The sequence below is a fragment of the Panthera pardus genome, unplaced genomic scaffold (assembly GCF_024362965.1).
Source record: "Panthera pardus isolate Hobbes unplaced genomic scaffold, ASM2436296v1 HiC_scaffold_17, whole genome shotgun sequence".
Classification (NCBI taxonomy): domain Eukaryota; kingdom Metazoa; phylum Chordata; class Mammalia; order Carnivora; family Felidae; genus Panthera; species Panthera pardus.
This window is the reverse complement of record NW_026526732.1, coordinates 104,197,110-104,208,729: the sequence shown is the minus strand read 5'-3', so window position 1 is coordinate 104,208,729 and position 11,620 is coordinate 104,197,110. Positions and strand designations below refer to the sequence as shown.

The 11,620-nt window shown below is 33.6% G+C and overlaps 1 pseudogene; it reads left to right on the top strand.

Annotated features, from left to right (window-relative positions):
- Positions 1-3,785: 3,785 nt before the first annotated feature.
- On the top strand, positions 3,786-6,315 carry LOC109271395 (ZAR1-like protein; annotated as a pseudogene).
- Positions 6,316-11,620: the final 5,305 nt, after the last annotated feature.

The window sequence follows — 11,620 nt, the reverse complement described above, 5'->3', positions numbered from 1 at the left end:
ACAATTGGCCATGTCTCCTCAAACGTAGGATCATGAAACACACAAAAAAGACTGACATGATAACTAAATGCAATATGGGATCCTGGATTGGACAATTTGGACAACTGGCAATTAAACAGGGTCTATAGATTAGTTAATAGTATTGCATCAGTGTTAATTTTTATTTTGATCCTTGTACTTGAGTTAAAGAAACTATTACTTTTTGTGTAAGAATTTTCAGTTCTATTTCTGCAACTTTTCAGTTCTCTTTCAGTTCTCTCTTTGTGTATGTCCGAAATTATCTCAAAATAAAAGGTTAAAAATATACAAAAAGCAAATCATTTTTACAATCAACTAAAGCTCTTTTTAGTTAAAATGCAATTACAAAAGAGTGAGACAGATCTTTTAATCATAAGCATGCCATAAATTACATATCAAATTATGCTTCGTATTTCAGAAAAGTATCTTCTTTGGGAACTATTTCAGTAATAATTCTTTTAAAAATGCCTCACAAATACTTTTTCTGGAAATAATTTTGCCACAAAAGTAGATCATGTGCCACTGAGAATATTAGTTATTTTATTTTAAAAGTTGGGATTTTTCACTATTACCCAGATAGGATAGATAGGTGATAGATAAATAGATAGATGATAGATAGATAGATAGATAGATAGATAGATAGATAGATGATAGATAATAGATAAATGATAGAGGGATATATAGACAAATATATAGAAACATATACATATATATTCATTTATTCATTCTTCTGTCTTGCCTCCAAAACAATTACATCTATTTTTAGATATTATGATCCTCCACATAGAATAGATTTTCTGCCCTTGAGAATATGTAAAATAGTCCATTGCAATAATTCTTAAAGTCACAAAATAATCTTGAACAATGATAGATGTGTTGGAATTGATGCACAAACTTCTAAAGTGACAGCTTAAAATGTAGTAGCACCCCTAATTTCTGCTATGTTTATAAAATTGGTTTCATTCAACGTTTGATGAGAGACACTTTAAAGACTCAAGGGTACATTTGAAAGCTGTAATTCAACAGCATCAGGCTAAAAGGGCTTGACTGACTTCTCAAATAGGACTTGCCCTGCTATAATTGCTGTGATTATGTCATAAATCAGCACAACTGAAAACAATGTACATTTGTTGGCTACATTTTTAAAAGACAGAAGAGTTATGGATAACAGCAGTAACTCTGAATGTTCCTATAAAAATCTACATTATGGCTTCCCCTACCCAATAAAATGGGAATGACTAGCTTTTGCATTTTAATTATTGCACAAAAGCATTCTTAGGGTATTAACAACCAGCTGGTAATGGCCTTTTCCATTTCATGGCATAACATTGTTTAACTGTAAAATAATAGTCATGTTTTATGTCACTTTTTGCCATTAGTTTTTCCATCTTGCCCTCATCAATCTGGTAATTTTTATGTGAAAATCAACTTGTAAGTTCTTTAATGGCTAGTTTTATGAAACATCAATTTAGTATTATTTACATGCTGGAGAACACAAATATAATTATGAATTAATTGGATTAATTTTATCAACCCAACATAGCCGCATATTAGGAAAATGTCATTCTTTCTTGTATTGATTTTGTTCTATATAAAATCTGCAATAATTATATTATTCCAAACACCACAATTAGCTTGAGATGTCATTCATTATCGTTCAAAATAAATTTACTCAGCATTCTTTATACTATACTTTTGAATATTCTCTTAAAGAGATGTGTTTTTAAACACAAAAAGAAATGAGAAAACTCTATATTGGTTTGAAATAACACTAAGTTAAAAATTCATTATGTTTTCCTTCATTTAATATTTGGCTTCACATCTCAAGATTATTGTAGAATTTAGGACCTAGAAACACAGTCCACAATTTTTAGCTTTACATGTAATTGAAAATATTTAAGTCAGATAGCTAATGAAGATCACAGCTCATACTTTAAAAGTGCTTTATGGCTTAGAAAGAACGTATTATTGTGTCCTTAAAAGATAAGGAAGCTAAGTCTCAGAAATGTCCAGGCTATGCAAGTATGAAGTGAAAGAACAAAAGCTATAAATTCAACTCTCCTGATTTCATTGTTTTCCCAAACATAACACACCTGCCTTTATAATAAGGCAATCTGATAACTCTTCCAGCTTCTCCTGGCTGAGGAAAAAAAGCAGTCAAAGAGCAATTTGGCTAAAGGAAGTACTTTCCTAAACAAAAAGCATTCTATAGCTAACATAGCCAAGTTACAGGTGTTATACTCCAGGTATACATACATGTAAGGATCCTCACTCCCACATTTCATTTATAATATTTCTATGAAATAATTTAACAACTCCATTCACATTAATTTTTTTTTTTGAGGCCTTAGTGTAGTTTTGGACAGTAGTGATCTACTTCATTGCTATCTAATTTTACCATGATTAATCATTTTCTCTCCCCCAGTGGATTGTAAATCTTATGAGCCTAATGTCCAATACTGGCAGTACTGTATTGAATACATGATAGTTCATACCATGATTATACATACATAATAGCAGTAAAATAAATATTGTTGATTTATTGATTAACTTATTCAGGGCAATGAGTGCTACATATTTATATTATTTGCAGATTAGTCATACAGTATGTGACATGTATATTTTATTACTGGATGCAGTTATTTTATATTTCAGTCAATAGAAGGGATTACCTTCATGGCACATAATAAAAGGAACTGGTATGGGCTACGAATATACATTGAGTGTAGATAAAATGACTGAAAAAGTATGAGAATTATGATTTTCTAAGCATAAGACAATGTAAAAGGATAAGGATACGGGCTAGTTTGGGAACCAGGAAACATAATCTAACATATGGCTAGTCCCAAAAGACAGCCAGAGCATAGTGACAAGAACTACAGCAATGGAAGATGTGAGGAAGGTGAAAACACCCAGCTGAAGCACAAATATCAATTTTGTAAGGGGAAGATGGCAACTCTGGCAAGCCATCAATCAAGGCACAGACAGAGGAGTGTGTTGCCACCTCCTAACCAAGAGAAGTTGGGAGAGTTCTAGGAAGGGTTTTGCAGAATCTAGACATTGTAGTTAGCTGTTTTTTGTTTTTTTTTAATAAAAACTCATATTGAATAATACAGAAATAAAGGAAGACGTAAATAAATCCTGAAGCTTTGTCATTAGGCACAAATCTTTCTGGTTACAGTGTTTTCCTATTGAATTAACTCCTATATCATTTATGAAGCGTCCCTTGTTATTTCTGATAATGCATGCAATTTTGAAATCTATTTCATCTGATATTATCTGAGAGCAAACCTTCATATTTTTACTTTGCATTGTATATATTTTTGTCTATTTACTTTCGACCTATCATTATATTTAAAGAACATTTCTTTTAGATAGCAAATAGTTGGATTTTGTTTCAATTTTTATCCATTCTAACAATTTCTGAACTAAATTAGCATGATTAGTCCATTAACATCTAATACAATTATCAACTGTGTCCCTGAAAGCTCATGGGTAGGATTCTTGATGGAGTCTGTTGTGTTACTAGTAGAATCTGCATCCCTTTAAAGCCCTCTGAGAGTCTCATTGGCTGTTCTGCTGCTTCTTTCCACCCACCCCCCCAAGTCATGCAACTCATGATGCAGTATTCTGAATGAAGCAAGAAACAAATGGGCTCTTTGGCAGCACAAGGCACAGATAAGGAAACAGGCACCCATTCATATGCTCTTACTTTCCCCCACGGGAGAAATCAGGAGCCAAGAACTCTTTGCACTAGGCTGTGCCACATGGTGGAAGAGGTGATGCAAGTAAAGTCAAATGTTCCTCTTACCCTCTCTAATGCATCCAAACTCACATTTTTTTCTGCCAACAATGTGCAAGAGTTTCTCCACTAGATGGATGGATGACAAATTGTTATAGTTGAGTGTGGGATATGAGTGATGAATCAGCCATATGCTGATGTCATTCTAGAAATTCTCAACTTGGGTTTTAAAAATTAACTCAGCCATATATATTTATGAAATACACCTCAAACACATATATACTGAAAGCTGGAAAATAAAGAAAAAATATTTTAATTAATGAAAACTAGAATCATGTTTGTATCAGAAAAAATAGACTTTATATAAAAATATTAGGTAATATTCAATGTCAGTCTATATTTAAAAATGATTCTTCATATTTGCTAAATATATTTAATGTTTACATTACATATTTCATATATATATTTCATATAAATTTCATATATATATTACAAATACATATATTTCATATACATATATTTCAATTATATTACTTCATATACATATATGTAATACATATATTTTTCATACATATATTTCATACATAAATTTCATATATATTTCATATATGTATTTCATATATAGTTCATATATATAGTTCATTATATATTTCATATATATGTGTGTATATAGTGTATACAAAAGATATACATATGAACTATATATATGAACTATATATACATGAAATACATATATATGCAATACATATATGCCATATATATAAATAAGCAATACATATATGCCATATATATATCGCATATATATATGCAATATATACATATGCAATATATATGAAATATATGTGTATTTCATATATAAAGAAGTAATGTATATAGATATGCATATATATTGCTTATATATATTGCATATTATATCTATATGAAATATAGATAAATAAGAAATATATATGCAATATATATTATTTATATACATATTTCATATTTATATGCTATATGCATACAAAATATATATATATATGAAAAATATGTCATATGAAAAATATCTATATGAAATATGTATATAAATAAGCAATATATATGCTATATATATGTTGTGTATATATATTGGATATATATGCTATTTATATGAAATATACATATGCAATATATATTTATAAATAAGCAACATATATATATTGCGCATATATATACACTATATATATACAATATATATACAAAAATATGTATATGAAACATACAATGATATATATGTTATATCATTGTAACATATTATGATATATATATAATATATAATATATTATGATATATAATATATATGAAATATATATAATACATATATACAAAATATATATATGAAATATATAAAAATAAGCAATATATATGCAATGTATATATTACAAAGTATATACACATTATATATGAAATATATGTATAAATAAACCATACAGATGCATATACATTACTTATATATATATACTATATATATAATACATATATAAGAAATATATATACGAAATGTATACATGAAATATATATATGCAATGTATATATGCAATATATATACAATATATATAACTTACATATATTTCATATATACATTGCATATATATGTATATATATTTATGAATATTTATACATGTATATATAAATACATATATGTACATTTATATATATTTATTGCCTATATATATTCCATATATATATATACATATATGTGTGTATATGTGTATATATACACATATATGTATATATATATATACATATATTTCAGCCTGACTGGAGGCAAGACACTGGTCCCCCCACTTTCCTGGCCAGGCCTTGTTTCCTTGTGCCTGCAAATGCCTCTGACTATTTATGGAACTTCAAAGAAATCGGAGCTTAATTCCATTCTCACCCAGATGAATGCCAGCCTGAGCCTGAGGCTTTGCAAGGCTAACACCAGGGAGGTGGGCGTGCAGGTGAGCCTGTGGATGGTCAAGTCTGTATCGCTGGGTTCTCACACTGTTCTCCCTCTGGGACAGCACAAGCCACAAGGTACCCCTGCTGGTCTGGGGAGTCTATTCACCAGGGATAGGTTATAGGAGCTTTATCCAGCTGCAGAAGGAGGGGGAAGACCAGGAGAGGAAGGCACTTTGGGGTCCTGCAGAGGACAGCCAGCAGCACCAGAAACCACCAACTCCAAGTTCTGAAGAGTGCAAAAGGGAGTAGCTTTGCCAGTATGAGCTGGGGGGAGGAAGATGCCTCAAGCCCTCAGGAACGCAAGAGCAAGCAGACGGGAAGTCAGCGGAACAGATTTGCTCAGAAAACCCAACTTCCAGTTTTTGGAACCAAAATATGGCTATTTTCACTGCAAAGATTGTAAGACCAGGTGGGAGAGTGCTTATGTGTGGTGCGTTTCTGGAACTAATAAGGTTAATTTCAAACAACTGTGTTACAAATGCCAAAAGAGTTTTAAGGCTTATCAAGTAGAAGCATTCCAATGTCAGACCTGTTCAAAGTCTCCTTCCTGTCCTCAAAAGAAAAGACACATTGATCTAAGGAGCCTGCATAGATAGGAACAGTATAACTTGTACAGGACACCCAAACTTTCCTTGTAACTTATGGTACTGTTCCTTTTTTGCAACTTAGCTCTCACCTGGTATTGGAAAATGGACGAGGCTTTTGTACTTTTTGTAGGTCGTTTAACAATTGTACAATGTGAGTAGAATAACATAAATGCATGTAAAAAAATGTATCTATGAAATACATACATATGAAATATATGATGTAAACATTAAAGTTATATATATATATTTCATATATAAATATTTCTATTTTTCTATTTTATCTATCTGTTGCCAAGATAATTGAGTTAGGAAATCTCTACTATTGTTAAGTGATTTATGAATAATAAATAGTAAATAGTGATTTATGTAGTTCTAACAATGATTGTCCATTTGGTCTGATTGTAACATAGTAGTGATTATTATGGTAATGTTTTTAGTATAAAATTTTCCATCTTTTTATTGTAGCATATTGTTTCCTTAAATTTATGTGTGTCTCTTTCCAGAACATATACTTGAATATTGATTTTCTATTCAACCTACTAATCTCTACCTTATACTTAAAGTTTTATTCCAATTATATTTAATGTAATTACCTATATGGTTGGATTTAGTAATTCCATTTTGCTTTCTATTTCCCTTTGTCTAACTTTTCATCTGTGTTCCTCCATTCTTCCCTTCTTTCAGAATAATCAAATGGTCCCTTGTATTCTGTTTTGATTCATCTTTGGTTTTAGCAATTCATCTTATTTTATTAGTGCTTGTTCTGGGAATTAAAATATGCATTTCTAAACTATTATAATTCAGTTAATGTTAACATTGTATTGTTATATGTAAATATTGAAAATCTGAAATAATGTAGCTTACTTACTATTTTCCGTCCTTTATGTTTTCCTTTTATATGCAAGTATACATATTACAGACCCTATAATGCAATGTTAAAGCCTTTTGCTTTAAACATTCATATGCCTTTTGGTGGGAGTTAAGATGGCAGAGGAGTAGGGAGACCTTAGGGCTGCTTCGTCCCTCAAACACAGCTAGATAAATATCAAATCATTCTGAACACCCAAGAAATAGATCTGAGGACTGAAAGAGCAAAAATGCACAAATAGAGGTGAGGGGCACCTGGGTGGCTCAGGCTGTTAAGTATCCAACTTTAGCTCAGGTAATGATGTTGCTATTCATGAGTTTGAGCCCTGCATCAGTCTTTGCTGACAGCTCGGAGCCTGGAGCCTGCTTCAGATTCTGTGTTTCCCTCTCTCTCTCTGCTCCTCCCTCATTTATGCTCACCCTCTCTCAAAAAATAAATAAATAAACTTAAGAAAAAAACAAATAGAGATGAAAAAAACCACTGTGGTAGGGTCCCCTCCCTAAGGAAAGAAAAAAAAAAACCTTAAGGCAACTTTGCTATTCAAGTACTTGACAACATCCCTTGTGACCTTGTAACATGAGACCACTTAATCAGACTGCATGCTTGTGTGTTACCATATATGGGAGACAAAGAAGTAAAAAATATAATATAAAAAAAAAAACAAAACTACGTCACGTGGCATTCGGGGCTCAGTTCTTTGGGTACGAACCCAACTGAATGGTGCCAACAGGAATACAGTTGTTTCCTGGAAAGACAAACCTTGGTGTCATGACTCTCTATGCAAGAATCCTGCTACACCACCACATCATGGAAGGTAGGAGCAGTGGAGAGTTGATGTGAGGGGAAGAAGAGTTGATGGTGCTGCGATGGGGAGGGAGCCCTGATAGTGGAGAGAGGAGAAGAGAGAAAAAAAGAGAAAGAGTAAAAGTGCATGTGTGGGGAATTTCAGAAGAAAAACTCTTCCCCAAAAACATTGACTGGGAAAAAGAGAGGGGCTGAATATGGCAAGTTTTGATAGCCAGCAGAGCACCAAATCTGAAGTTTCAAAGGTCCATGCCATCATCAGGGTCACACCTGGTAGGCCTACCGGTCCTCCAGTGGGGGTGGAGGATGGGAACACAGGAGTGAGAAGTGTAGACTACAGATCCCTTGGTTCCCACAGGAGCAGAGTTCCCCTGCTTGGAGTGCATCTGGGAGAAGGGACACAGCCTGTCCAGGAGCAAAAGACCTGGCAGGCACCACTGAGCTGCTCTGTTCACAAACATAGGAACAGGGATACTGACTGAGGGCAATAAGCCCTGGTGATAGCTTTCTGCTGCACTCTACTATAAATTCTGAACCACTGCACAGTTGTGCATTCAATTTCTGGGACAAGCCTGCACGGGCCAGAGTGCAGCAAGACTTTCTTCTACAGGATCAGCTTAGGTCCATGCCACATGATCTCTAAAATTGGGAGTTTTGAAACCCAGCCAAGTGTTTGAGATAAAACACAATGGTGCTATACTGCAGGCAGGCTGACAGCTCAGACATAAGACGGTGAAGGCAGGGATCTGGTGGAAGCAGGGGACATAAGACAGGTGGTTGTTTTCTCTTCTGTAGGGGCTTCTTGAAGAGGGGCAAGCGGAGCTCTCTGCTCTGGGGATGACAGAGCAGAATGACGCATTTTCACCCCACCCATCAGCACAAAGGACTTCAGTGAGCAAAACAGTGCCACCAAGTGGAGGCCAGAGCAGCTTACACCAAACCCCACTCTTCTGTGCCCTACATCTCCAATAGGGCAAGTCCACCTGACAATCAGCACAGCAGGCCTCACTCCAGAAGACTAGCACAAAACACTCACATGCACCAAGTCTACTGACCATAGAGTGCTGCAATGCTTTATTTGTAGGGGAAGTAGGATATAGCTTCCTCTGTTTGTTTTGTGGGTTTTTTTACCTTGACAATATGACAAGATGGAGGGATTCACCCAAAAGAAAGAACAGGAAGAAAGGACAGCCAGGAATTTAATCAATACAGATATAAATAAGATGTCTGAACTATAATTTAAAACAACAATTATAAGGATACCAGCTGCATTAGAGAAAAAAAAAGCATAAACAACACTAGAGAATCCCTTATTGCAGAGATAAAAGAGCTAAAAACGAGTCAGGCCAAAATTTAAAATGCTATAATTGACATGCAAATCCAAATGGATGTCAAGACAACGAGGATGAATGAAGCAGAAGAAGGATTTCAGTGATATAGAATAACAAATTATGGAAAACAATTATGCAAAAAGAAGAGGGAAACAAAGGTATTGGACCATGAATATAGATTTAGGGAACTCAACAATTCCTTAGAATGTAATAACATTCATACCATAGTAGTCCCAGAAGATGAAGAAAGACAAAAAGAGGTAGAAGGTTTATTTGAGCAAATTATAGCGAAAGTTTCACTAGCCTGGGGAAGGAAACAGACATCAAAATCCAAGAAGCACAGAGAACTCCAAATTCAAAAAACACCAGACATCACCAAGACACTTCATAGTCAAATAACAAGATATACATACAAGGAAAGAATCCTGAAAGCAGCAAAGAAAAAAAGTCCATAAGCTACAAGGGAAGACAGATCAGGTTCACAGCAGATCTATTCACAGAAATTTGGCAGGCCAGAAGGGAGTGGCATGATATATTCAGCATGCCAAACAGGAAAAAGATGCAGCCAAGAATACTTTATCCAACAAGGCTGCCACTCAGAATAGAAGGAGAGATAAAGAGTTGCCCAGATGAACAAAAAATAAAAGAGTTTGTGACCACTAAACAAGCCCAGCAAGAAATATTAAAGGGGACTCGGGGCAGGGGGGGGGGGGGTGAGAAAAAACACTAGAAAAAGCAAAAAAAAAAGACTAGGAAGGAACAGAGAACATCACCAGAAATACTAACTTTACAGGTAACACAAAGGCACTAAATTCATATCTATCAGTAATCACTCTAAATATAAATGGGCTAAATGCCCAATCAAAAGACATAAAGTATCAGAATGAATTAAAAAAAAAGACCTATCTATGTGCTGCCTACAAGACACTCATTTTAGACCTAAAGGTACCTGTAGATTGAAAGTGAAGGGATGGAGAACTATCTATCATGCTAATGGACGTCAAAAGAGCTACAGTAGCTATACTTCTATCAGACAACCTATATTTTAAAACAAAGACTGTAACAAGAGATGAAAAAGGGCATATTAACATAATTAAGGGGTCTATCCATCAAGAAGATCTACCAATTATAAATATTTATGTCCCCATATTGTCAGCACCCAAATATATAAATGAATTACTAACAAATGTAAAGAAACTCATTGATAAGAAAACAAAAATAGTAGGGATTTAACACTCCACTTACAATGGACAGCTCATCTAAGCAGAAAATCAACAAGGAAACCATGGCTTTGGATGAAACACTAGACCAAATGGACTTAACAGATATATTCTGAACATTTCACCCTAAGGCAGAAGAATACACATTCTTTTCAAGTGCACATGAAATATTCTCCAGAATAGATCACATACTGGGTCACAAATCATTTCTCAACAAGTAAAAAAAGACTGAGATCATACCATGCATAACTTCAGACCACAATACTATGATACTTGAGGGAAATCAGAAGAAAAAATTTGGAAAGACCACAAATACATGAAGGTTAAAGAAAATCCTACTAAGGAATGAATAGGTTAATCAATAAAGTAAAGAAGAAATTAAAAAAAATACATGGAGGCAAATAAAAATGAAAACATGACAGTCCAAAACTGCACTAAAGGCAGTCTTAAGAGGAAAGTATATTGCAATACAGGTCTACATCAAGAAGCAAGAAGAGTCTAAAATACAAAACCTACCCTTACACCCAAAGGAGCTAGAAAGGAAACAACAAATAAAACCTAAAGCTAGCTGAAGAAGGGAAATTATAAAGACGAGTAGAAATAAATAATATACAAACAATAACAACAACAACAACAAGAAAAAAAAACAACAGTAGAACAGATGAACAAAACTAAGACCCAAAACTGATAAACCCCTACCCAGACTTATCAAAAAGAAATGAGAAAGGACCCAAATAAATAAAATCATGAATGAAAGAGGAGAAATCACAACCAACACCATAGTAATACAATTATAAGAGAATATTATGAAAAATTATATGACAACAAACTGGACAATCTGTATGAAATGGACAAATTCCTAGAAACATACAAACTACCAAAACTGAAACAGAAAGAAATAGAAAATTTAACCAGACCCATAATCAACAAAGAAATTGAATCAATAATCAAAAATCTCCCAAAAACAAAAGTCCAGGACCAGATGGCTCCCCATGGGAATTCTACCACACATTTAAAGAAGAATTAATACTTATTCCCAAACTGTTTAAAAAAATAGAAGTGGGAGGAAAACTTTCAAACTCATTCTATGA